This window comes from Physeter macrocephalus, chromosome 4, assembly GCF_002837175.3.
Source record: "Physeter macrocephalus isolate SW-GA chromosome 4, ASM283717v5, whole genome shotgun sequence".
Taxonomy (NCBI): domain Eukaryota; kingdom Metazoa; phylum Chordata; class Mammalia; order Artiodactyla; family Physeteridae; genus Physeter; species Physeter macrocephalus.
Window position 1 is genome coordinate 95914579 of NC_041217.1, and position 23928 is coordinate 95938506.

The 23928-nt window shown below is 39.1% G+C and overlaps 1 protein-coding gene across 13 annotated transcripts in view; it reads left to right on the forward strand.

The window, feature by feature from the left end:
- The window catches only part of FRRS1 (ferric chelate reductase 1), a 108452-nt gene that overhangs the window by 36297 nt on the left and 48227 nt on the right, over positions 1-23928 (forward strand). For 11 of the 13 annotated variants that reach the window (XM_028489092.2, XM_055084437.1, XM_055084439.1 and 8 more), the window contains 2 exons: positions 15874-15998; positions 18854-18919. The exons of the other annotated variants lie outside the window; for them this stretch is intronic. The gene's annotated coding sequence lies outside the window, so the exon portion shown is untranslated. The remainder of the gene's footprint in view (positions 1-15873; positions 15999-18853; positions 18920-23928) is intronic. 13 annotated transcript variants of the gene reach the window in all.

Genomic DNA, 23928 nt, shown 5'->3' on the forward strand with positions numbered 1-23928 from the left:
GTGGGATCCTCCCAGACCGGGGCGCGAACCCGGTTCCCCTGCATCGGCAGGCGGACGCGCAACCACTGCGCCACCAGGGAAGCCCTTTTTTTTTTTTTAAATATCTATTTATTTATTTATTTGGTTGCACCAGGTCTTAGTTGTGGCAGGTGGGCTCCTTAGTTACAGCTCCAGGGCTCCTTAGTTGCTGCCCATGGGCTCCTCAGTTGTGGCATATGAACTCTTGTTGCAGCATGCATGTGGGATCTAGTTCCCTGACCAGGGACTGAACCCAGGACCTCTGCATTGGAAGCGTGGAGTCCTATCCACTGCACCACCATGGAAGTCCCAAGGAGTTGTCTTGATGCTAGGAGAATGTTGCTATTTATGGTTGAGCAGGTATTCCTGCTGATGGGGGAGGTTTGGTCAATGCATAATGAGGATACACAATGCACAGTGCGAGGAGAGGGGAGGCCAAAGGGCAGAGAAGAATTTTTATGTTTACATTTTTCTTGTCTTGCCATAAATATGAATTTTATTTCACAAATTAAGATTTCTAAGCAAAGTGTGAAGGAATGCCTTGGTTTCTCCTGACAGCTTATAGTAAAATGTGGGAGGAGAGATATGAATTGAAGAAGGGATTGTTAAGCAAAAAGGAATCAGAACTTAAAGATTTGGAAAATTCTTGGCCTATCCATATTGCAAAAAATGAGAAAGTGTGTTCTGAAGAGAATACCAAGGATGTGGCTGGACTCTCACTTGATAAAGAGTTTATGGGATTATATAAATAGAAATACTACCAGTATGAGCTGAATGGGATGGAAATGGGATGAAATGAAGGAAGGCTTTTGGACTTCCTGGATTTGATGGGACAGGACAATAGAGCTGTTTGGCTGTGAATGTGTGCTGCTCTTCAGGAAGAGGGAAAAGTGACCCCGAAGGTGATTCAGAGATCAGCAGGGCCTCCACCTCAGTCTTAATAGGCCAGACAGCCTCCGACCTCCAAATAAAACCCTGGGACTAGGAGTCGCCTCTGGAGCCATGGTGCCGGGACCACCTGCAGACCCTGTGGGCATGACAACCCCCATCCCCCGCCACTGCCAGCAAAGCCACAGAACAAAGTAAGACAGTGTTGAACCAAAGAGGATTATTCTAGAGCCTTAAGATCTGATGGAATTTACCTTGCTAGGTTTTGAACTTGCTTGGGACCCATCACCTTTCCCTTTTTATTATTTCCCCCTTTTGGAATGGGAATGTCTTTCCTATGCCTGGCCCAGCGTTGTATTTAGGAAGCACATACCTTGCTTCACAGCGGGAGAGGAATTATGCCTCAGGATGTATCATACCTGGAGACTCACACTTACCTGATTTAGACGTTATTTAGATGAGGCTTTGGACTTAGACTTTAGGCTTTTGTGGGAATGAATTAAGACTTTGGGGCTGTTGGGATGGAATGAATGTATTTTGCATATGAGAAAGACATGGATTCGAGGGGACCAGGGGTAGAGTGTTTTGGATTTAATGTTTGTATCTCCCCAAATTCATATGTTGAAGCCCTAACTCTCAGTGTGATGGTATTTGGAGATGGGGGCTTTGGGAGGTAACTGGGATTAAATTAGATCATGAGATTGGGGCCCTTAGAATAGGGTTAGTGGCTTTCTAAGAAGGGAAAGAAAGAGAGATTGCTCTCTCCATGTGCACACATGGAGGTAAGGCCAGGTGAGGACATAGAAAGAAGGCAGCAGTCTGCAAACCAGGAAGAAGGCTCTCACTGGGAACCAAATCAGCTGACACTTTGATCTTAGACTTCTCAGCTTCCAGAACTGTGAGAAATACAGTTGTGTTGTTTAAGCCACCCAGTTTGTGGTATTTCACTATGGCAGCCAGAGCAGACCAATACAGAGAGTACAGGCAACTCTTGCATTATGTTGTAACAGGGAGACAGAAAAAAAACAAAAATTGGGATGGTTTTGGGCGGGGGGAATGGAGTCACGGAAATTTTTTGTTAAGCGGGGAGAAACAGCAACGTGTCTGTGTGCCAGAAACAAGCTTGAAGAGAGTCAATCAAGCCACCCTCTCAGTGGGTGTACTAATCACTATTCTAGGCACAGTGGAAAACAAGACTAACAATGTCTCTGTTTACATTTTAATTGATGCATGATGTGTGTGTGTGTGTGTGTGTAAAGAAGACAATAAACAAATAAACAAACAAACAAAAAATACCAAATGAATTCATATCCGAGTAATTCTCACAAATCAGGCCATTTGTTCCACACCTTTCGAGGCCTTGCCCTCCACCCCCAAGGACATATTTTCACTAGTCTTTCTAAGGCACCTCTGAGTCTGGCATTTGACACCTGCTCTCTGATTTATAAACTTGGGAGAACCAAAGCTTCAGGTAGAAGACATCAGTGGCTGGAAGTAATCTGGGCCCAAGATGCAGAAGCTGCACTTCATCATCTCTCTCTTTTGTTCATTTTATTCTCTCTGATCATGTTTGTTTTAATCTTTCCACTTTCAAGATTATTCTCTTTGATTGAGAAAAAAGTAAAATAGGCATTGATAGTTCTATTTTCCACTGCCATTTTTAAATTTACTATTTGGCTCTCTTAGTGAGATTCTATCTTCCTCAATCATGTACTTTAAGCGTTTCTTAGCAGGTAGGCCCTTATTAATCTTCTTAGCATATTAAAATACTTCAGTTGACTCTGGGCTTTAGTCTCTCTGTCATGTCTTTGACTTTGGTGCCATTTCTATATAGTCATAGGTTTCAAACTTGATATTGTTGGAGAGCTCCTTCAGTAGTCAAATTATGTTGTTTGAATACAGTATTGGCTAAGGGATAAGCACACTTGCTGTACCAGAAAGCACAAAATATGAGATAATTTTAGTTTTCTTTTACACAATAGTAGACAGGCAAGCTAAGGCCTATTGTTGGTTTTATTTCTCAAGACCATCCAGTGGCTTGGTTTCTTCTGTCACCTCCACTTACATTCCACTGGAGATAATTTAATCATGTAACCTAAATGCAGGGGAGGCTGGGAAGTGTATTTTCTTGATGAGTGGCCATATGACCCACTGAAAAGAGGAAGAGTATCTATTACTAAAAGGAAAAGGGAAGAATAAGCATTGAGGAAAAATTAGTGTTGTGTGTCACAAATGCTGCTTCTTCCTCTTCAGTGAGATACATTTGATTATGTTTTCAGAGTTCAGCATTTGGGAGACTTTCAACTTCTATTTATGTGCCAGGCACTGTTATTGGAGCCGAGGTTAAGGGGGTGAACACAAAAATATAGCCTAAAGAAGAAGATGTAGCTCCTGTACCACAAGGGCAGTTCTGAGTCCTGGTAGCCTCCTGCCCCCTCAACTCATCTCTCTGAGGGTCCTGCTCATGACTCTCCGCTCCTAGCATTGAATGGGTAGCCACTCTGGGTCTGTGGTGGCAATGGCAGCAGCTCTTTTAAGCCTGGCTGTCTCCAGGACTCTGCTGCCACTTGGGGCTTGTACAGAGCTTCTGCTTACATTCTTCAGCCTGGTCTAGTGGTCCCACTGGAAGTTTCTTTACATCTGCTTTGTGCCTTCAGTAATGTTCAAAGTTCACCTACAGCTACATATTTAGATCTATTGATTAACTTTTTGGTATTTGGGAGCCTGTAGGATGTCTGGGCTGATTCTCCAGTAGGTTACCCACCCCAGAACAAAAGCGATCTAACCGAAAGCCCTGTCCTCTTACAAAAGGTGTGAGACAATAGAGACAATGAACATTGGCCTCTGCCTCCAGGTCCTGGCACAGAGCTCCTAATATCCTTGTAATTTCCTAAGCAGTAGTTTGTTCCAATATCTGGTGTTTGACCTGGGTTGCGGACACTGAGATCTCTTGGATTTTTATGAATGTGTTTTGTTCTAATGAGCTGACATGTGATGGGCTCCTGGAGGGGGCCCGGTCACCAGAAAGACCAAGCTGTGATTAGAAGCTTGGAACTTTCAGCCCTCTACCCCCATTCTCTAGAGAGAGGACAGGGGCTGAAAATTGAGTTCATGGTTGATTATGCCTACATGATGGAGCCTCCACAAACATCCCCAAAAGTGCAGGGTTCAGGGAACTTCTGGGCTGTTGAACACGTGGTGGTCCTGGGAGAGTGGCTGGCCTGGAGAGGGCCTGGAAGCTCCGTGCCCCTTCCTACACACCTTGCCCTGTGCATTTCTTCCATCTGGCTCTTCCTGAGTTATGTCCTTTTATAATAAACTGGTAATCTTAGAAGTAAACTGTTTTCCTGAGTTCTGGGAACCATTCCAGTAAATTGATTGAACCCAAGGAGGGGGTTATGGGAACCTTCAGTTCAGTCAGTCAGAAACCTAGGTTACAACCTGGACTTGTGATTGGCATCTGAAGTGGGAGGGTGGGGGGAAGTCTTGTAGAACTGAGCCCTTAACCTGTGGGATCTGATGGTATCTCCAGGTAGATAGTGTCAGAATTCAGTTAAATTGTAGGACACCTAGATGGTGTCTCAGAGAATTGCTTGGTGTGAGGAAAAATGCATACACATCTGGTGTGAGAAGTGAGTGTGGCAGTAGTGTGAGAGTGAGACACACACAGGAGGAAGAGTGAGGTTGTTCCTGTTGAGGCCTCGTCAGACTTTCTACTGCTACATTCTTAAATGGAAATAAGCAGCTGAACCTCCTGTCATTTGCAGTAAGCCTACAATATAAAAAAGAGGAGCTAAAATAATGAAAGAAAAAACCTGATTCTTGGGGAAATAGATAATTCAGAGAACAGAAGCTATTTGAAAACAAAATAAAGCCCTTCAATACTCAGAAAAATTTAAGAAATTACTGAATCAATTAAAAAGAATGTAAGAACTTTAGGACATGGCAACGAGCATACAATGCATTTTTTTTAGAAAGGAAAAACAATTAAAATCTTCAAGAAAAAGAACTATACAAGAAACTCATAGTCTAAAATCCAATCAAAAATAGGAAATCTATAGACTTAAAGGAAAATGGAATGGATATGGATTCTAAGCAACAGATGGAATGAATAAGAAACTGGATGATATTAAAGATATTGGGTGGAATGCATTTACTTCTTTATCCTACAAGAAAAAAAAGAAGATTCTAAGAAACCCCAAGGCAAAACAAAGAAACATTAAACAGTATGGGAAAGTCAATGTTCTAAATATGAAGTAACACAAAGTATAGTCTGATTTCTAACAATGCGTGGGAAGTAAGAAAAGAATCCGTTTTGTACATTGTCATATTGAGTGGCACTTGGATCAAGACTTGGAGACAAAATTAAGAAATCCATCTTGACTCTTCAGTGAACAATACTAAAACAATCAATAATCATAATGTAGATATCTTTATAGTTTTCAATTTTGAAATCAATTTACAGGCAAAACAGGGAAGACCTAATTAGGGTTACAGAATAAACTGTAAATATGTTATTCACCTTGACCAAGCTATTGACAGAAGATGGAGGGGATGGGGAAAGGAATATAAATAGAATGCTAGAGGTCCTATTATCCTCATCTACTATAGGAGAAATTCAATGGATAATGTCTATATTTGAGACAATTAGGCAGAAGTTTGGGTATTATATTAAGTCACAAAAGTAGCCAGGTAGAGGAGCTAAAAATAGTGACATGAACATATAGAGAGTAGAAGTGAACAGAGGAGAGTGGCAGGAAATTAATAAAGAATGTCTCAAGGTATTGTATCAAGAAATAGTAGGAAGAGTATATTAACAAAAATGGAAATAACCAAAAGAACCAAAGCAGATATATGTAAAAGATTTTGCCTCTAGGTTAGGGAACCGATGGTAGGGGACAGAGGAACACAGAAGGATTGCTTTTCATTATATGGCTTCTGTACTACTTGTTTTTTTTTTTTGGGATCTTTCCGGACCGGGGCACGAACCCGTATCCCCTGCATCGGCAGGCGGATTCTCAACCACTGCGCCACCAGGGAAGCCCACTACTTGGTTTTTAAAAACCTACTTTCATCTTTTATTTTAATAAAATTTTTAAGAACTAAATATGTATAAACAACTTGTTGCAATTAGAAGAATCCCTCTCTCTCTCTCTCTCTCTCTCTCAGAACAGGCTACTTATAAAGAGCTTTTCTTGGGGTGGAGTGGTGTAGGCAGATAACCTCTGAGTTAAAACTATACCCCTTGCTTCCATCATTTCTGCAATACTGAATTAATATCCTTAAGTATTACCAAATGATGTCACAAAATACAATTTTATTTCTTATTTAAATCCTCACATATCATTGGTTGGAATGAAAAAAAGAGCAGTCACTTTGGAAAACAATTTGGTAGTTTCTTATAAAGTTAAACATACACTTACCATATGATCTAGCAATTCCACATCTAGGTATTTACTCAAGAGGAATGAAAGCATTTGTGCACACAAAAACCAGTATGTGAATGTCTATAGTGACTTATAGACTTATAAGTCACTATGCTTATAATTGCTGCAAACTGGAAACAACTCAAATGTCCTTCAGCTGGTGAATGGATAAACAAACTGGTACATACATACAATGGAATATTACTCAGCAATAACAAGGAATGAACTTCTGATATATGCAACATGGATGAATCTCAAATGCACTATGCTAAGTGAAAGACACCAGATGCAAAAGGCCATAGAAGCTATGATTTCATTCATATGATATTCTGGAAAAGGCAAATCTATAAGGAGAGAAAACAGATCAATGGTGCTATGGGTTGAATTGTGTTGCCCCAAAATTCATATGTTGAAGTCCTAACTCCAGTATCTCAGAATGTGACCTCATTGGAATAGTGTCTTTACAGAGGTAATCAAATTAAAAATGAAGCCTTTAGGGTGGGCCTTAATTCAACATCACTAGTGACCTTATAAAAAAGGAAAATGTGGACACAGAGCCATATAGAGGGAAGATGATGTAAAGAGACATAGGAAGAAGTCAGTCATTTATAAACCAAGGGGAGAGTTCTGGAACAGATCCTTCCCCCACTGCCCTCAGAAAGAACCAACCCTGCTGACAACTTGATTTCAGACTTTGAGACGTAGATTTTCTATGTTTTAAGCAATTGAGTTTGTGGTACTTGTTACAGAAGTCCTAGCAAACTAATACAAATGGTTTCTAGGGTGGGGGTGAGGCAAGTGTTGAATATAAAGGGTCACAACGGGACATTTTGAGGTGATATGAATGCTCTGTTTCTTGATTGTGGTGGTTACATGACTGCATGTTTGTCAGAAATCACAGAACTCTACACTAAAAAGGGAAAATTTCACTCTTTGTAGAATTATACTTCTATAAACATGACTTGAAAAAAATTAACCAAAAAATGACATTTAAAAAAGATTACTTTAAAAAATTAAATATTGAAGAAGTGACCCAGGATGTATGTATATACAAGAATATTTACAGTAATGTTGTTCATAATAATAAAACAGCAGAATGAAACACAATGTCCAAAATAGGAGATTATTTGAACAAACAGTAGTTAAAAGCAAAGCCAAAAGATAAAATTCTTTCCCTGACAGAATTTATATTCCAGTAGATGAGCTAGCCAATACATAAAGAAAGAAAGAAATATGTAAACATAATGTCAGGTAGTGATAAGTTCTGTGAAGAAGATAAAGTAAGGTAAGGGTAGAGTTAAAAGAAGCACTATTTTAGATACAGTAGTTTGATGTCAACAACTTTGCTCGGTTATAATCCCCAGTTATTCCATCAAATGCTAATCTAGATGTTGCTGTGAAGGTATTTCTTTCTTTTTTTTTTTTTTTTTTTTTTGCGGTACGCGGGCCTCTCTGTGTTGTGGCCTCTCCCGTTGCGGAGCACAGGCTCCGGATGCGCAGGCTCAGCGGCCACGGCTCACGGGCCCAGCCGCTCCGCGGCACTCCCGTTGCGGAGCACAGGCTCCGGATGCGCAGGCTCAGCGGCCATGGCTCACGGGCCTAGCCGTTCCGCGGCATGTGGGATCTTCCCGGACCGGGGCACGAACCCGTGTCGCCTGCATCGGCAGGCAGATTCTCAACCACTGCACCACCAGGGAAGCCCACTGTGAAGGTATTTTGTAGATGTGATTCAAGTCCATAATCAGTTGACTTTCAGTAAGGGAGATTGTCCTAGATATCGGGGTGAGCATGGAGCAATGATGAGCATGTTAAAAGGCCATAAAAGCAGAGACTTCCCTGAAGAAGGAGAAATTCCAGCTATGGTGAGAGAGAGAAAACGTGAGAGAAATTTATTATCTCTAAGACCATGTCATCTTAGAGTTTTATTAGTCAGGGAAGGGGGCTACATTTTGAATCACACATATTCTTACTCTGTTTTTAAAGGGCCTTTAAAAAAAATTTGGTACAGTGGTTATCAAATTGTAGCCATAGACTAACAGCATTAGCATTGCCAGGAATCTTGTTAGAAATGCAATTTTTCAGGTTTACCCCAGTCTTCCTGAATCAGAAACTCTGGAGGTGGGTTCTAGTAATCTGTGTTTTAAGGAATCCATCAGGTGATTCTGATGCATATTAAAGCCTGAGAACAATAGGTCTAGAGAAATGACTGATGTCATTCCAATGACAAAAACTCTAATACAGCAACTCTTGGGTATGTGAGAATAACCCTGTGCTTGTTTAAGTGCACAGTTCTGAGTGCCTTCCTACAAAGTCTGTCCAGTAGGTCTGAGGTGGGCCCAGAAATCTCATTTTAATAAGTAGGTAATTCTGATGCAGGAGGTCCACAGGTGACTCTGAGAACCATGCTCATTTGTCAATTGTTAGTCTCCAGTATATTCAAGCTCTCAGCAACATTGGACACGATGGACCTCATCCACCTTCGGTACCACTTTCTACATTTTGGGACTCACCACTCTCTCAGTTATCTTCCTACTTTACTGGCCAATCAATCACAATTTCCTTTACTGAACTTGCCTGTTCTTCGCAACCTCTAAGCATTAGTGCACTTGAGGCTTATTCTTTAGACCTCTTCTTTTTTCCATCCATGCTCACACCATAATGCCAATGACTCAAATGTGTATCTTCATACATGTATATGAACAGATATCTCCACTTGGATACTTTAATGGCATCTAAAACCTAGTATGTCCAACACTCATCTCTTGGTTTCTACCCTTCAAACCTGCTCCTCCCCTGTTTCCCACCAATCTTCCCATCCAAATAGATGCCACCACTTCCAATTTCTTCCTGTTTCCCTCAAGTTTTCTATCTTTGGATTCATCAAAATTTCTCTGTTGATCAGAATTGACCCAAGAGATAAAGTTCTGGTTGTTGCTTCCTTTGCTCTCAGAGAGGTAAAGTTATTAGTAATTCAGGTCAAGAATTTATTCAGTGTTCTGAACTTAGAGTCTTATATTTAACATCTTAAAAGAAAATATCCCATTTTAGGTTAGAGAAGAGCAAACGTGGCCTACTGGGGTCAGCAGAGAACAGTGTGTTAAAGATTTAGACCCAGAGAAGGCACTGGGAGTGATTAGTTACTAAGCAACTCTCCTAAGCACTTAGATCACTGAAGTGATCAGTACTCAGCTCTGCTGTTGGCTGATGGGAAGTAAGAGACCGGAGGAGAGTATCAGATGAGTCCAGAAGTGCCTCTCAGAGTTGGGACCAATGGACAGACATAGCAGCCATCATAAAGAGACAGCTGCTCTTGTTTGCTCCATAGGGATTATCAAAGTTTCCTGGAGAATCCATAAACTACTGAAATTATTATCTTTGTTGACTCCAGCCAGCCTGCTCAATGGCACACCATCCAGACTGGACTCTTAGTTAGCTATCAGTGAATTAGCTTATGCTAAAAATGGACAAAAAGATTCACTATTTCCAGGCTGCCTACAGTTTGTTTTTTTTTTCTATCCCCTTTCTCTTACACATTCTGTTTTTGCCTTTGGCCCTCGATAGTCTAATGTCTGTGGGAAGAAGGCTTACATATAAGTATTGTAGGGGAGCAAAATTTGCCACCCCTAAATGTGTCTCTTTGGCATGAGGATTAATTTAAGATGATTATTTTTAAGACACAGAAGACTCAGGAAGTCTCTCTTCTGCATTCTCCTTGGCTGCCTAAATAATTTAGATAAAGGGCCTGTTCCCAGAATAGAGCTATCACCAGAGATATAAGTGTGGTCGGGGGAGGGGGAGGGATGGGGACTCAGCTGGACCTAGAGATCGGAGTCCACTCTGTGTCCCATAGTCTCTGCATGGCGCAGCAAACATTTATTTACCAAACATTTACTTTTCCATCTCTATGTCAATTACCTTTCTCCTCTTTAAATTGCCCAAACTACTACCCCCAACATCCTCTTTTGTCTTTAGCTGAAGATGGTACTTAAGGTGAGGATTTAGGCCATTTTGGCAAGTTACTCAGTTTTCCTGGATCTCTCCCAGGTGTTCATGTTATTAAACTTTTGTTTGATTTTCTCTTGTTATTCTGCTTCATGTCAGTTTAATTCTTAGACCATCCAGAAGAACCTAGAAGGTTAGAGGAAAATTTCTTCATTCCCAACAATAGTGAAAAAGAAGGAACTGATAATTGACTTGGGGAAATTAAAAGTAATTGGTTTCAACATTTTGGGCTGTTGCCCACAGTAAGAAATACATTTTATCTCACAAACCAGGATATATCTACTCATGATCAGAAAAGCTCATGAAATAGCATTCATCTACCCTTATCATATAAAGGTATTTTCTCTGATTTTTTTTCTATTTTATTTCATTAACAGTTTTCTGATTGTGACCACTAAAGATTCACAGTCCACTGACAAATGGGTTGTGGCTCTGAGTTGAAAAACTCTAAGCTATAAAATATGAAAAAGACAAAAAAGTTGAAAGTCCTCCAGGTTTAGTTTGAGTGGTGAGAAAAATGGGTACCACTAATTGATAAAAATAAAGAAGAAACTGGAAAGGGGGGTTGTTAAGTTTCCTGTGGCTACTGTAACAAATGTGAAAGGAAAATAAAAATGGAGTTGGTGTTGCTAAGAGAGCTCTCTAAAATGAGCCAGGAGGTCATTGAGGAGGTGTGACTTGTGTGCATCTTGGCCTGGATGAAATCTGGTCTTTTGATGCTTGTCCTACTTAGAATCCTTGTTGGACCTTTACTCTAGGGTGGCTCCTGGCAGCTGTCTGCTTGTTTGGGCCGTTGCCCTAGAGCAGCTCATGATTCCTGGAGGACAGATGTTTCCTGACTTGCGTCAGGGGCGGTCACGGTTCTTTGGCAGCCATGTGGCTTTAGTCTTTATGGGCCCTTGACTTTTTCTCTTCCCCAGAACACTCTTTCGGTTTTCCCTGAATCTGTGTCTCCCAAATTGCAATTCCTAAGACCCCAAATAAAGCTCTTTTTTCTTTGCAGCCTCAGTACTGATTATTGTTTGAAACAAATTACCATAAACTTGGGATCTAAAACAACAAAAATTTATTCTCACAGTTCTGGAGGCCAAAAGTCCAAAATCAATATCACTGGGCCAAAGTCAAGATGTTGGCAGAAGGTTCTAGGTGAGAATCTGTTCCTTGTCTCTCCAGCTTCTGGAGACTGCGTGTGTGTAGGCACATGGGTTTCGGTAATTGTGCCTCTTCCTCCCTCCCTCCCTCCCTTCCTTTCTTCCTCCCTGCCACTTCCTTCCTTCTTTCCTCCCTCCCTTTCTTTCTTCCTTCCTTCCTTCCTTTCTTCCTTCCTTCCTTCCTTTTCTTTCTCATCCACCTAAGAAATCACAATATATTAGAGTAGATGTAGAACCACTTTGTACAAATATAGTACCTAGCACAATATCTGCCATATTGTAGGTACTTGACAAAATATTTGTTGGATGATTGTGATAATTCTTTTTTTTTTTTTAAGTGACCTTTCCCTTAAAAATCTAGTATTTTTCTGGTCCATTATGTGTCTCTTCTTGGCCATCAGAAACCTGCATTCAGAATTTGGCATGAAACCTTAGAGGATATATGGTTGCGGTTGTAATCCCTCATTTTTACTCTTTTGCTTTTCTTAATTAAAAAAAAAATTATTTATTTTTGGCTGCATTTGGGTCTTTGTTGATGCGCGTGGGCTTTCTCTAGTTGCGGCGAGCGGGGGCTACTCTTCGTTGTGGTGCACGGGTTTCTCATTGCGGTGGCTTCTCTTGTTGCGGAGCACAGGCTCTAGGCATGCAGGCTTCAGTAGTTGTGGCACATGGGCTCGTAGTTGTGGCTCGTGGGCTCTAGAGCGCAGGCTCAGTAGTTGTGGTGCACAGGCTTAGTTGCTCCGCGGCATGTGGGATCTTCCCGAACCAGGGCTCTAACCTGTGTCCCCTGCATTGGGAGGCAGATTCTTAACCACTGCACCACTAGGGAAGTCTCATTTTTACTCTTGAGATAACAAAAACAGAGAAGATAAGTGATTTGTCTAGAATGATCTAGTGCTCTTTTCACCACACTCCTTTGCCTTTTCACATTCGTTTTAAGCCAAGCTTCTTTTGAGTTCACCTGTCAACCTAAAGAAGCAGTACTATTACTAAAACGCGGTAATACTCTAGGTCTTTCCCCTGTTGGTATTTATTTTCTTCAAAAGCAAAATACTTCATTCCACTGGGACCCAGAGTGACTCATCTAATCACAGCTTTACACAGTGGATCCACTCTCATACCTTATATCTGCTTCCTGCTGCAACTTTGGAAATGTGTAGTGGCATTTTTTTGATTATCACTATTAATAGGTAGAGAAGGGCTTCTGTATTTTATAGCTGGAGTAATGGAACGCTTAGACATTCTACAATGAGCAGGACAGTGTGTCACACAAGGAAATATCTCAATTGAAAATAATTACTAGAAGGCAATGTCCTATGCCACAAAGAGTTATCCTCTATGTATTTACATTAGAGTATACTTTTATGACTTCAGATCATCTCCATTTTTTTTATGGTAAAAAAAATTATGGTGAAAGTAAAGATTTTTTTCAAGAGATTAATTTTATCCCGAGAAGTCAAAACTGGGTCTCAGTAATAACGTTAGTTATCTTTTGAAGACACAGATAATTTTAGCCAGGGTTTGGGTGAAGTGGCAGATATTCTTCAGGATCATTCATCATAGAGAAGTCACATTATGTTGAGTAATTTAAGGAGCAGGCTGTGTTTAGAGGAGAATAATGTGAAGTGACCTGGAACTGGTAGAAAGAAAATTATGAAGAAGAGTGTTGCTACTACTAATCTAATGCTGAGAATGGCTTTGTGTTGTCAGAGAACATGTGAAATATGGATTTAGTGAACAGAGTTTGGTTAGAACATCATGGGTAATTTTGGAACAATTTCTTATTATGAAGCACTGGGAAGATGGGGCATCTCATTCACAAATCAAAAAAAATTTTTTTTCTTTTAAGTATGATTTATTAAACACTTCTGTGTCAGGCACTGTGATTTACAGATATTTCATTTTACCATCTGTCTACAGAATCTGGACATTCATTCATTCAGTAATAAGTAGTAAGTGAAGGTTTTTTGAGCAGAAGAATTACATGATGTGAATTATACTTTAGAAAGATTAATATGATAGCATGTGGGATGGCTTATTAGGTTGATGAGAAACTGGAGGCACTTAGTAGATAATGACCATAGTCCAGTTGAGAAGTAATGAGGACCTAAGCCAGAGTGATGGCAGTGGAGATAGAGAAGAGGGGATGAATTGGATGAATTTGGATGAGATGGCCATAATTAAAGGCTGAATGAGAATGAGTCCATTTTAGACAGTGGGTTTGGCTTTATTGAGTTGAGGCAGGGTCTAATCAATTGGAGATGTTTTACTTCAATGTAATTTTTAATGAAATGCTGACTATAATAGGAAGGTTTTTGTTTGGTCCATCAGCCCTCATTCACACTTGACAGTGTAGAGAGCTAGTAGCTCTGGCTTAGAACCCCGTCTGTCACTTTTCTCTGCCTGACCTTGGGCTATTTACTTAGCCAGGCACATCCTTACCCTTCTCAGCTGCAGAATGTCCATAACAAATACCTTTTACCTAGAGTCCTTGTGAGACTTGGATACGATAATTCATGTGCCTCGGTCAAAACAGAAGCTCAATAGATCGTTATTATTGTTCTTGCTATACTTTATTTGCCTTATTCATTCTCATTCTCTTATGAGTATGCAGTGGATTTTTCCAGTGGCTGCATGATGTGTTTATATGATATTGCAACAGACTGAATACAGAAGATATGAGAATTCAGCTGTCTTCTATTAACCCAGGCACAGAAGAGATTTGTAAAAATTTAAACAATACTACTCTTCTCACTAAATTCTTATTTTTGAAAAACACTTATAAAAGCAAGAGTAAAAAATATCATGTCAACATGTAGAGTTCATTATTGTCATTTGTCCATAAATAAATTTGTGAATAAGTATTTAAATATTTCTCATTTTATTTTTTAAATACAATAGACATTGACAGATATCACCCCCATAACCAAACATCTCTTAGAGGCTGCAATAATTTTTAGGAGTTGCAAAGGGGCCCTGAAACCAAAAAAATTTGAGAACTGCTAATTTAGAGACATGAGAGCGGGCTCCAAAAGGCTAGTATCTACTTCTCAGAGTCCAAGGTCCATTGAAGACTTTAATAAATTGGGTTTCCTTTCTGGCAGCTGACAAGTAGCTGATGAAGGAACCCCGTAGAGGTGAACTTCTGGGAGGGAATGATAAGGGGAATTATAACTGGGGACTTTCAGGGAAATGATAGGCCTGGAAAGGGTAGTTTTAGATAGTGCTAAGCCTCTCCGTTCAGTTTTTTCTACTGTACTTTAGGATTAAAGGTTATGATAGTATATTCTAAGAATTATTTGTTTTATAGACTTTTTATCATGCTTTTGGCATGTAAAGTGTCCACTGGGGACTATTCCTGGAAAGAGTCTAACTAAAACTAGAGAAAGTTATGTCACCACTTGACGCTTTATATGGAAAGACTGAAGATCAACTGACTTAGTTTAAATTCATTCACATTCCAAGCAGCTTTAGGATAGAAAACCAGAGCTGCATCTTCTTTATTTAAAGCTTCTCTCTAAAATCCTGTAAAGGGGGCTTTTGTTACTTGTGACAAGTTCCTAAAGAGAAAGATTAAAGTGATGGCGTTCGTTCCCTACTTTTCTCCCCTTTTGAAATGGTTCTAGAGAATTTACTAGTGTGATTGCCAACCAGTGATCACAGGTCACGGCGTCTGTGACAAAGTCTATTTTCCAGTCTGCACATGTTAGTCATGGTCTGAATTCAGTGTTTAATATTTTCAGAACATTATCTTTTCCTAGCCCTGAATTTTTTTTTTTTTTTTTGCAAAAAGAATCTTGGAAAAACAATGATTAAAGGCTTAAAAAGAAACAAAAACAAACTAAACTCCTAAATTCCAAGGTAAATTTTGCATAATAAAAGAATTCTTTTGCATTATGTCATTTACACTTTCAAAGGCTTCATTTCTTTGCAGTCTGATTCTATTACACTTTTTGTAGTTAATTGGAATAGTTTGCTAATTACTGTTATTCTCTAGATAGGGTTGCCAGATAAAATAGAAAGTAAATTTGAATTTCAGGAAAACAGTGAATCACTTTTTAATATAAGTATATCCCCAATATTGCATAGGACAATACTTATGTTAATGAATGATTTGTTGTTTATCTGAAATTCTAATTTAACATCCTATACATTAATTTGCTAAATTTGGCAACCCTAACCTAAGCACAAACAGGTTCTTTGGTTTCTCTTTGCTTAGCATTATATAGAACAGGTTGTATTTTCAAATGGTTTTATAGTAAAAGACAAGAACTTAATTTTCTCAGTGAAACAATTATTAGTTGTAAAAAAGTGTTCCTTTGTGTAAAATAGAATGGTTAATTCTCAGAAACTGAGTCCTAAGACTAACACTGGTCTTCCAAATCCAGTTTTGCAGTTCAGATTGGGAAACGTTCTCTTCTCTTTATGGGTAAACTGGCTCCACCCAGCTGCTGAAATGAGATATAAGTTGTAACAAAACCGGAAGTTGGACAGGCTGCGTTTGCTTCTCGAGGTAAGTGTCTCCTGTTTTCTTTATGTCCGAGCTCTTCGCAAAGCGCTTACAAATTGAATCCAGCTCGGTGACAGTACTGAGAGAGTAGGCGCCTGTGCTGACCCGGGCGGTCGGCGACCCAGGATGGATGCTTTATTAACAAACTGTGTTCTGGAGCTGGCGAGCTTGTGTTGAGCTAATGAGTGCTCACGAACGAGTTAGATTAATGATAAGTCACGTAACTTTGACTACGGAGCTTTAATCCCATGAAAAGGGTGATTGTAAATAGAGACGTGTCTGGGATCATGAAAAGCATTGACTTTATTCATGCATCAGTGTTTTTATGTTTTTGTTTTTTGTTTTTAATTTTAAGCAATGGAAACTCCCTTTTTATCTAAAGCTAATGGCGTAATTACCTATATGGAGGTTACTTAGAACCCTATTTGGCTTTTAAAGTGTCTTTTAATTTAGAAATCTTAGCTCCCCTCACCCCCACCTCTGGTGTGCCTTTAGAATTTCAGAGACGCTCTGGGGTGACTAGGTGTTACCTCTGCCCTTAATTTTTGTACATCTTGTGCTGCCCTAAGGGCAAAGGGGAGTTTTCCGTTTGTAAATGTATTATTAGAAGTATTTCTTTATAAAGCTAAACTTCTTAGTTCAGATATTTTCTTTTTTCTCTGAATTAAATAAAAAATAGAAAGATTTGAATGTTTACTTGGATAGTGGAGAAGTGGGAGGCTAAAATTTGGTCTATTGATTTACTGAAAACAACGAGTTAGACTTTTTAAAGGATGGTTTTGTTTAAAGGGATGAGTTCTACTAAGTCTTTTAATAAGCCAGTATGTGGATTCTTTTTGCTGGCTGTACCTTCTGTTTCACACCTGTCCACTTAGGTAATGTCAGATTCCCTGGAAATCACATTGTAGTGCATTGCCTTGAGTGCTGTTTTCAAGGTTGTCTGCTAGTCATTGTGAAAGGAAATCAAGGAGTAGGATACCTTTGCTGCCTTCAGAAATTTGCCTTAAGACAAGTCAACCAGTTGTGGCCAAAAAATGTGGTAAAATTTTTTATTAGCAAAAAAACCAAAGCTTTTGGAGCTTACCAGAAGAGACTGGTTAAAGTTGGCGGAATTAGGCAAAATTCCAAGGAAGAAAGGATTTTAATGGAAGACTTGGTTTATGGTGGGCACTGTGCTAAATGTTTCATAGATGTTATTTCATTTAATCTTCACATAAATCCCTCGATATTGGTAGCATTGTCTCTAACAAAATGAGAAATTTTAGGCCCAGTGAGATTAAATAATTTGCCCAAGGTCAGTCATTAAGGTGGTACCTGCTGGATTCAAACCTAGGTCTATGTGATTTCAAAGTCCTTACCACACACTGTCTCATAGGACAGAGTAGTTGATAGCATTTTAAATGGACCTTGAATGACAATAACAATAAAAGTAATATAGAATGTTTGAAAATAGAAAAAAATCTGAACACCTTACAATTAATTTAATGTGTTTCTTTACAGTCTTCAAATATGCATGTCTTGTAGTGTTTTTTTAAATTACAAAGCACTACATGCTTTAAAAAATATGCAAAATTCAAAGAGGATTAAAAAGAAGAAGTCCACTTCTTTTCCCATATTGAAAACACTTTCCTAGGGGGTAACCACTATTGAGAACGGTTAAAGCATGGTGTTTTTTCTTTTCCCTTTTCTTTTATATGCACTTGGTACATTACGTATCATTTTGTAGTTTGCTTGTTTTCATTCCTCATTGTGGCAGGAGCATGTTTCCACCTAAGTACACGCAGATTCATGTCCTAAGCTTTTCTGAAAAGAGTTAACACTCGAAAAGAACTTAAAAGAATGCCTACCTCTTAGAAAGCAGTCAGTAATTATTAGCTGTCATTTCGGTCATTGTCTACTCTATTTCATTCTTTTAAATGGGTACACGGTATTTTATTTTTAAATTTTTTTAATTAAAGTATAGTTGATTTACAATGATGTGTTAATTTCAGGTGTAGAGCAAAGTGATTCAGATATATACACACACTTACACGCACACATATGCCCTTGACTTCTCATAGAAACCTTTTATTTTTAAATTTTTTTAATTAAAGTATAGTTGATTTACAATGATGTGTTAATTTCAGGTGTAGAGCAAAGTGATTCAGATATATACACACACTTACACGCACACATATGTATATGTCTATTCTTCTTCAGATTCTTTTCCCTTATAGGTTATTACAAAATATTGAATATAGTTCTCTGTGCTATATATAGATCCTTGTCGGTTATCTGTAGTAGTGGGTACACAGTATTTTAGAGTTTGGGTATAGCATAGTATATTTTTGTAACCACCTAAATTGTCTTAAAATTTTGCTATTACAAATAATCCTTGCATAATTGTGGGGGGTTTCTTTTTCTTTCTTTCTTTTTTTTAAATTGAAGTATTGTTGACTTACAATATTATATTAGTTTCAGGTGTACAACATAGTAATTCACATTTTTATAGAATATACTCCATACAAAGTTATTATAAAATGTTGACTGTATTCCCTGTGCTGTTTGTTGTGTGGGGTTTTTTATAGGATAAATTCCTAGAAGTGAAATTCCTCAGTCAAAGAGTAAACATATTTTAGTTTAGTAGGAAATTGTCAAATTTCCTCCAAAAATATTGCAGCAATTTACACTCTTCAGTGTACGAGCACACTTATTTCTCCACATGCTTGCTTATATTGGATATTATCAGTCTTTTGCATTTTACATGAAATGATAGGCAATGTACATTTATTTTTAACATAGTTTAAGCACAGTGTTTAGATATTTTCTGTGTCTATTTTTTTTTCCCATTTAACATATATCTGTTTTTACATGGGTAGGAATTTGATGGATGGCATAATGGAGGTCCCAGTTAGAAGACAGAACATGGTGAGAAAAAAAGTGAGGTACTTGTTCCAGAAATAAGTACAAATGGTACATTGTTGATAGAACATGGATTGGGCTGAATACACATTAAATGCCTAATGCTTTTGTCTTTAATTGAATAATTCCAGGGAAGCTGTTGAAGGTTTTTGGTGAGCGGAGTGATATGATGAGAATTGTGCCTTAGGAAAATGATCTTGTGGTGTTGTGTAGGATTCTAATGGAGATACAGAAACAGGGAGGCCAATTGAGAGTATTTCATGAATCTGGGTGAAAGATAATGAAGGCTTTGTGCTTGAAGGTGGTGTCGGAATGGAAAACTGCAGACAGATGTAATAGAGGGAATGGAAGGTAGAAGAGAGAAACAGAAGTGATAGGTAGGTGTCTGGAAGGGTGGAGGTTGAATCTGCTGAGCTTATTTGGAAATTGGGATCCCAAAGAGTGTTTGGAGTAAAATCTTGAGGATTTGGGGTTTCAAATCTTTTTTTAAAAAAAATTAATTAATTTTTGGCTGCGTTGGGTCTTCGCTGCTGCACACGGGCTCTCTCTAGCTGCAGCGAGTGGGGGCTACTCTTTCTTGTGGTGTGCGGGGTTCTTACCGCGGTGGCCTGTCTGATTGCAGAGCATGGGCTCTAGGTGCGTGGGCCTCAGTAGTTGCGGCACGTGGGCTTAGTAGTTGTGGCTCATGGGCTCCAGAGCGCAGGCTCAGTAGTTGTGGTGCACGGGCCTAGTTGCTCCGCGGCATGTGGGATCTTCCCGGACCAGGGCTCTAACCTGTGTCCCCTGCATTGGCAGGCAGACTCCCAACCACTACGCCACCAGGGAAGTCCCAGGTTTTCAAATCTTGTTGACTAGAAATGTGTTGATAGGCCACCGTCAAATTAGGAAAGTCAGATTCAAGAACTAGTTTGGAGGAAAAAATAATGAATTTCATTTCAGAAAAATTGAGCTTAATGTCATCCAAACAGAAATCTATGTATAGTTGGAAATTTGAGTTGAAGCATTGTGGAGATGCGGGATGGGGGCAATTGAAAGAGTTGGGAAATATTATTCAGGGGTGATAATTGAGGCTATGGAAGGGATAGCCTGTAGAGAAATGTGGGGGTCAAGGAAAACAGTCTTGGGGATGGATATATTCATGTAAGGGTCATGAAGAGGGACCAGATTTATAGTATTTTTTATAACGACTGTTTCTAACATTTGACCTTGGATCTAGTTAGGCTATTCTTCACTGCCCTCCAAAGTCCATTCTCACTTTGCTCTTTCTATCTCTACTTCTTTTATTGCTCCCAAAGTGTGCTCATTCTGAATCCCTTTTCCTGTGGGATTACTGTGTCAGCTTTTAGTGTCTGATTTGAAGCTGTGGATGACTTAGTGGTTAAAACCTCACAGACTAGACTGGAGATCATACTTTTCACCACTCATTTGCTGTGACTTTGGCAAGAATCTTAATCAGTGCCCTGTTTTACATACTGGGGACAATAATACCCCTCACACCTTCCTGGGTTGTTTTGAGGAATGTGTGCTAAGTCCTTGACATGATGCCTGATATGTTGTGAGCCCTTAGCGCTTCTATCATATTCTCCTTTACCTCTCAATCGCCATAATAAAATGCAGTTTTTCCTGTTCTGTCCCTATGTGATCTTAGGCAGTAGTTTTTTTTTTTTTTTTTTTTAAATAACCTCCGTGAGCTTCAATTTCCATGCAACAAAACAAGTTTTTGTTTTTTCCAGGGATTAGAGTTCATACGTGTGAAGCACCTACTATGTTGACTAGAATAGAACAGGCATTCAATAAATAGTAACATCATTTAAATGATAGATTAATGGTATTTGCTTTTGTTTCATCTATTAGTTTTGTGTCTTTAGAGAAGGGACCATTCCACTTAGCACCTAATATTGTTTTTAGGACAGGACTATTGTGAGGGCCATGTGGATGATCCAGATGAAAGCTCTGTGTGTAATAAGATATTTGCTTCCAATCATTTTTCCAGAGAATGAATAAAGTGGAAAAGTTGCTTTCTGATGATGCTGTGATTAGAGGAATCAGAATTATATCAGAGAACTCCCAATTCCTGTTTCTTCAGTGGTTTCCTCTACCTTTCCTTTTACTTAAACTCTAAATTCTTTTCAGAATTCTTTTCACCCATTTTAGGTTGTCAGACCTGACAGATCTCATTGTGCCATTTTTTATGCTCTATGTTTTTTAGAATCTTTACTGAAAATGTCATAACTCCAATTGTTAATTTAAAAAATCATTTTTCTCTGTACTTCCTGCTGTGAAAATGGAGTCTGAAACATTTTTATCTGGGGAAGTGGAAATCCTTGACCTTGTTTTCAATTTCCCTATAATTTGAGATCCAGCTATCAAAGTCAATTTAACTCTTGATGTGGAAATTTTCTATGAATGTAAAGTTAAATTTCTGGAAAGAAGGGGAGCAAATTTTCTGAAATATTTCAGAAGGCTTGAACAAGTTAAATGCAGATGAAAGAAATATATGGAAACCTCCATTGTTTAATCACAATAGTGTTCAGAAGAAATTAGCACATACTGGTGATGTGGAAAGTTGCTAGTGATAATAAATAATGGCAATTACCATTTATCAGCAACTTAGTGTTTTTAGGCATTGTGCTACTTGTTTTTATATCCATTCTTTCAGGAGCTTTAGTTCTATGAATGAAGTCTCTACCTTCCTTCTCAGACTCATAGAGTGGACCTGACATCCTGAATTAAGTAGGCTAATTTAGATTTCACATTTGTCACAGCATGCCCCCACTCACATTGTTCATTGTGAAATTTGGATCCTTGCTGTACCTGTTTACTTTCCACATCCTTCTCTCTCCAAGGAGGGAGCAATGATGTGGAGTGAGGAGAATGAGAATGTTGGAGTTAGATTTAGGTTCTAATCCTAAAAGTGTACACGGTTTCAGGTACACTCCCTGGTCTCAGTTTCTTCATCTCTAAAATGATGATAATATCTGCTTGTTGTAAGGATTACGTTAGATGTACTATCTACCAGTTTCTCACCAGATGTCTGTTTCTTTTTCTTATTCACACTATGGCCCCTTTCTTCCCCACCCCGTAGTAAAACTGTAATCCTTTCCTTTCTTATTGTTATAGAAATTTCATTGCTTTCTGTATATCTCTTGTGCTTAGTCTTAACTTTTCTGATTTTACCAACCTCCTTATTCTTCTCTGGTTCTGCCTAATTCTGCCACTGTACAAGTGAACATCTATTTGTACCTCTAACCCCAGTCCCTCTAGGTTTTGGTCACAGGCCTACCAGGTTTGCCCCAGATCCTAGATGAAATGCTGAAATTACACATGTGCTGTGTCCCAAAATTAACTTTTAATTCAGCTTGGAATTTCAATTCTATTTTTTATTGAAAACAATATTATAAATGGTGGTTCTGTCTCTAGGCCAAAAGCCCAGAAACAAAAGCATGTTTAAGTCATAAGTTAATTGAAAATTTTATGCTTATAACAAAGTAAAAGAATGTAATGCCATTGCAGTTTTAGTAATAAAATAAAATAAAAACAATATTGATAAGAAGTAGTTATTTACTTTATACATTGTTTGTAGTATGTACTTGATGGAAATTTTGAATGGAGCATTCAAGTGCTTTAGGGATTGCAGTGTTTGTATATTATGGTTATGATGGAATAAATATTCACATTTTAAGGCAATACAAGAAAAATTTAAACATAATATTTTTTCTCTGCCCCTTTGGCCACCTCCCTCCCACCTAGTGTGCACTATGCATCTGTATTATGGGTTAACCAGACCTCCCCAAAGGCGGAAATACCTGCTCAACCATAAAGATCGATTTTTCTTCTGGCACCAGTCATGTAACTCCTTGAAAAATAACATTCCTTTCTCAGTCCAGTAAGGGGTTGTTTACTCATCAACCCCTTGTACATGCAGACATCTTTGGTGAACTTTATGTACGATGCCAATATATTATTTCCCTTAAAGATAGTGATTGGTGGGGCTTCCCTGGTGGCGCAGTGGTTGCACGTCCGCCTGCCGATGCAAGGGAACCAGGTTCGCGCCCCGGTCTGGGAGGATCCCACGTGCCGCGGAGCGGCTGGGCCCGTGAGCCATGGCCGCTGAGCCTGCGCGTCCGGAGCCTGTGCTCCGCAACGGGAGAGGCCGCAACAGAGGGAGGCCCGCATACCACAAAAAAAAAAAAAAGATAGTGATTGGTGTAAAACTGGTCAGGTGACCTGGGGAGCTACAGGGCTGCACCTAATGGAAGTTCTTAGCTTAAATACTTACTTATGACCTTATTATTGTTACTAGCTGTATTATTTGTATTCTGCCTATTTTACACGATTATTGTTTCTTGCATTACCAACGTGTGGCTGAACCTCAGATAAATTTAGTGATGATTAGGAAACCTGAAACAATTGACCAAATATATAGTACTATAAGATCAATGATTGTAATAGTGTAACTCTAGTTGTGGGAAGAAGCAACAAGAGGGAACCATTTCCTGGACCATAACAAACTAGTAAGACAGGTGGTCTGGAGACTTTTGGCTACTGTTAACTGGGCCTAGTTCAGTAATAGCATACTGAGTGGCTTATCAATATCTGGTATTCAGATAATAAAGAATACACTCGTTTTGAAGTTTTATCTTCATGTGAGATGTATGTAGAGCATGGTGAAGGCAGTCGTTATACCTTTTTACTAAGTGCCTGTCTTTCAGGCAAGAAAGAAAACTGTATAAATCTCATCAGGTTTGGTAATATTTCAGTTAGAGAATCAGGATAACCTCTCTTTTAACCTTTTAAACTAATACGTCTGTCTTTGTCCTGGGATGACAAAATGCAAGTTATGATATCTTTTATTTCTCTATATTATACTCATGGTAGAATGTGAATATTAAAAACCTGTAAAAATCATACAAAATTGGGCTTCCCTGGTGGCGCAGTGGTTGCGCGTCCGCCTGCCGATGCAGGGGAACCGGGTTCGCGCCCCGGTCTGGGAGGATCCCACATGCCGCGGAGCGGCTGGGCCCGTGAGCCA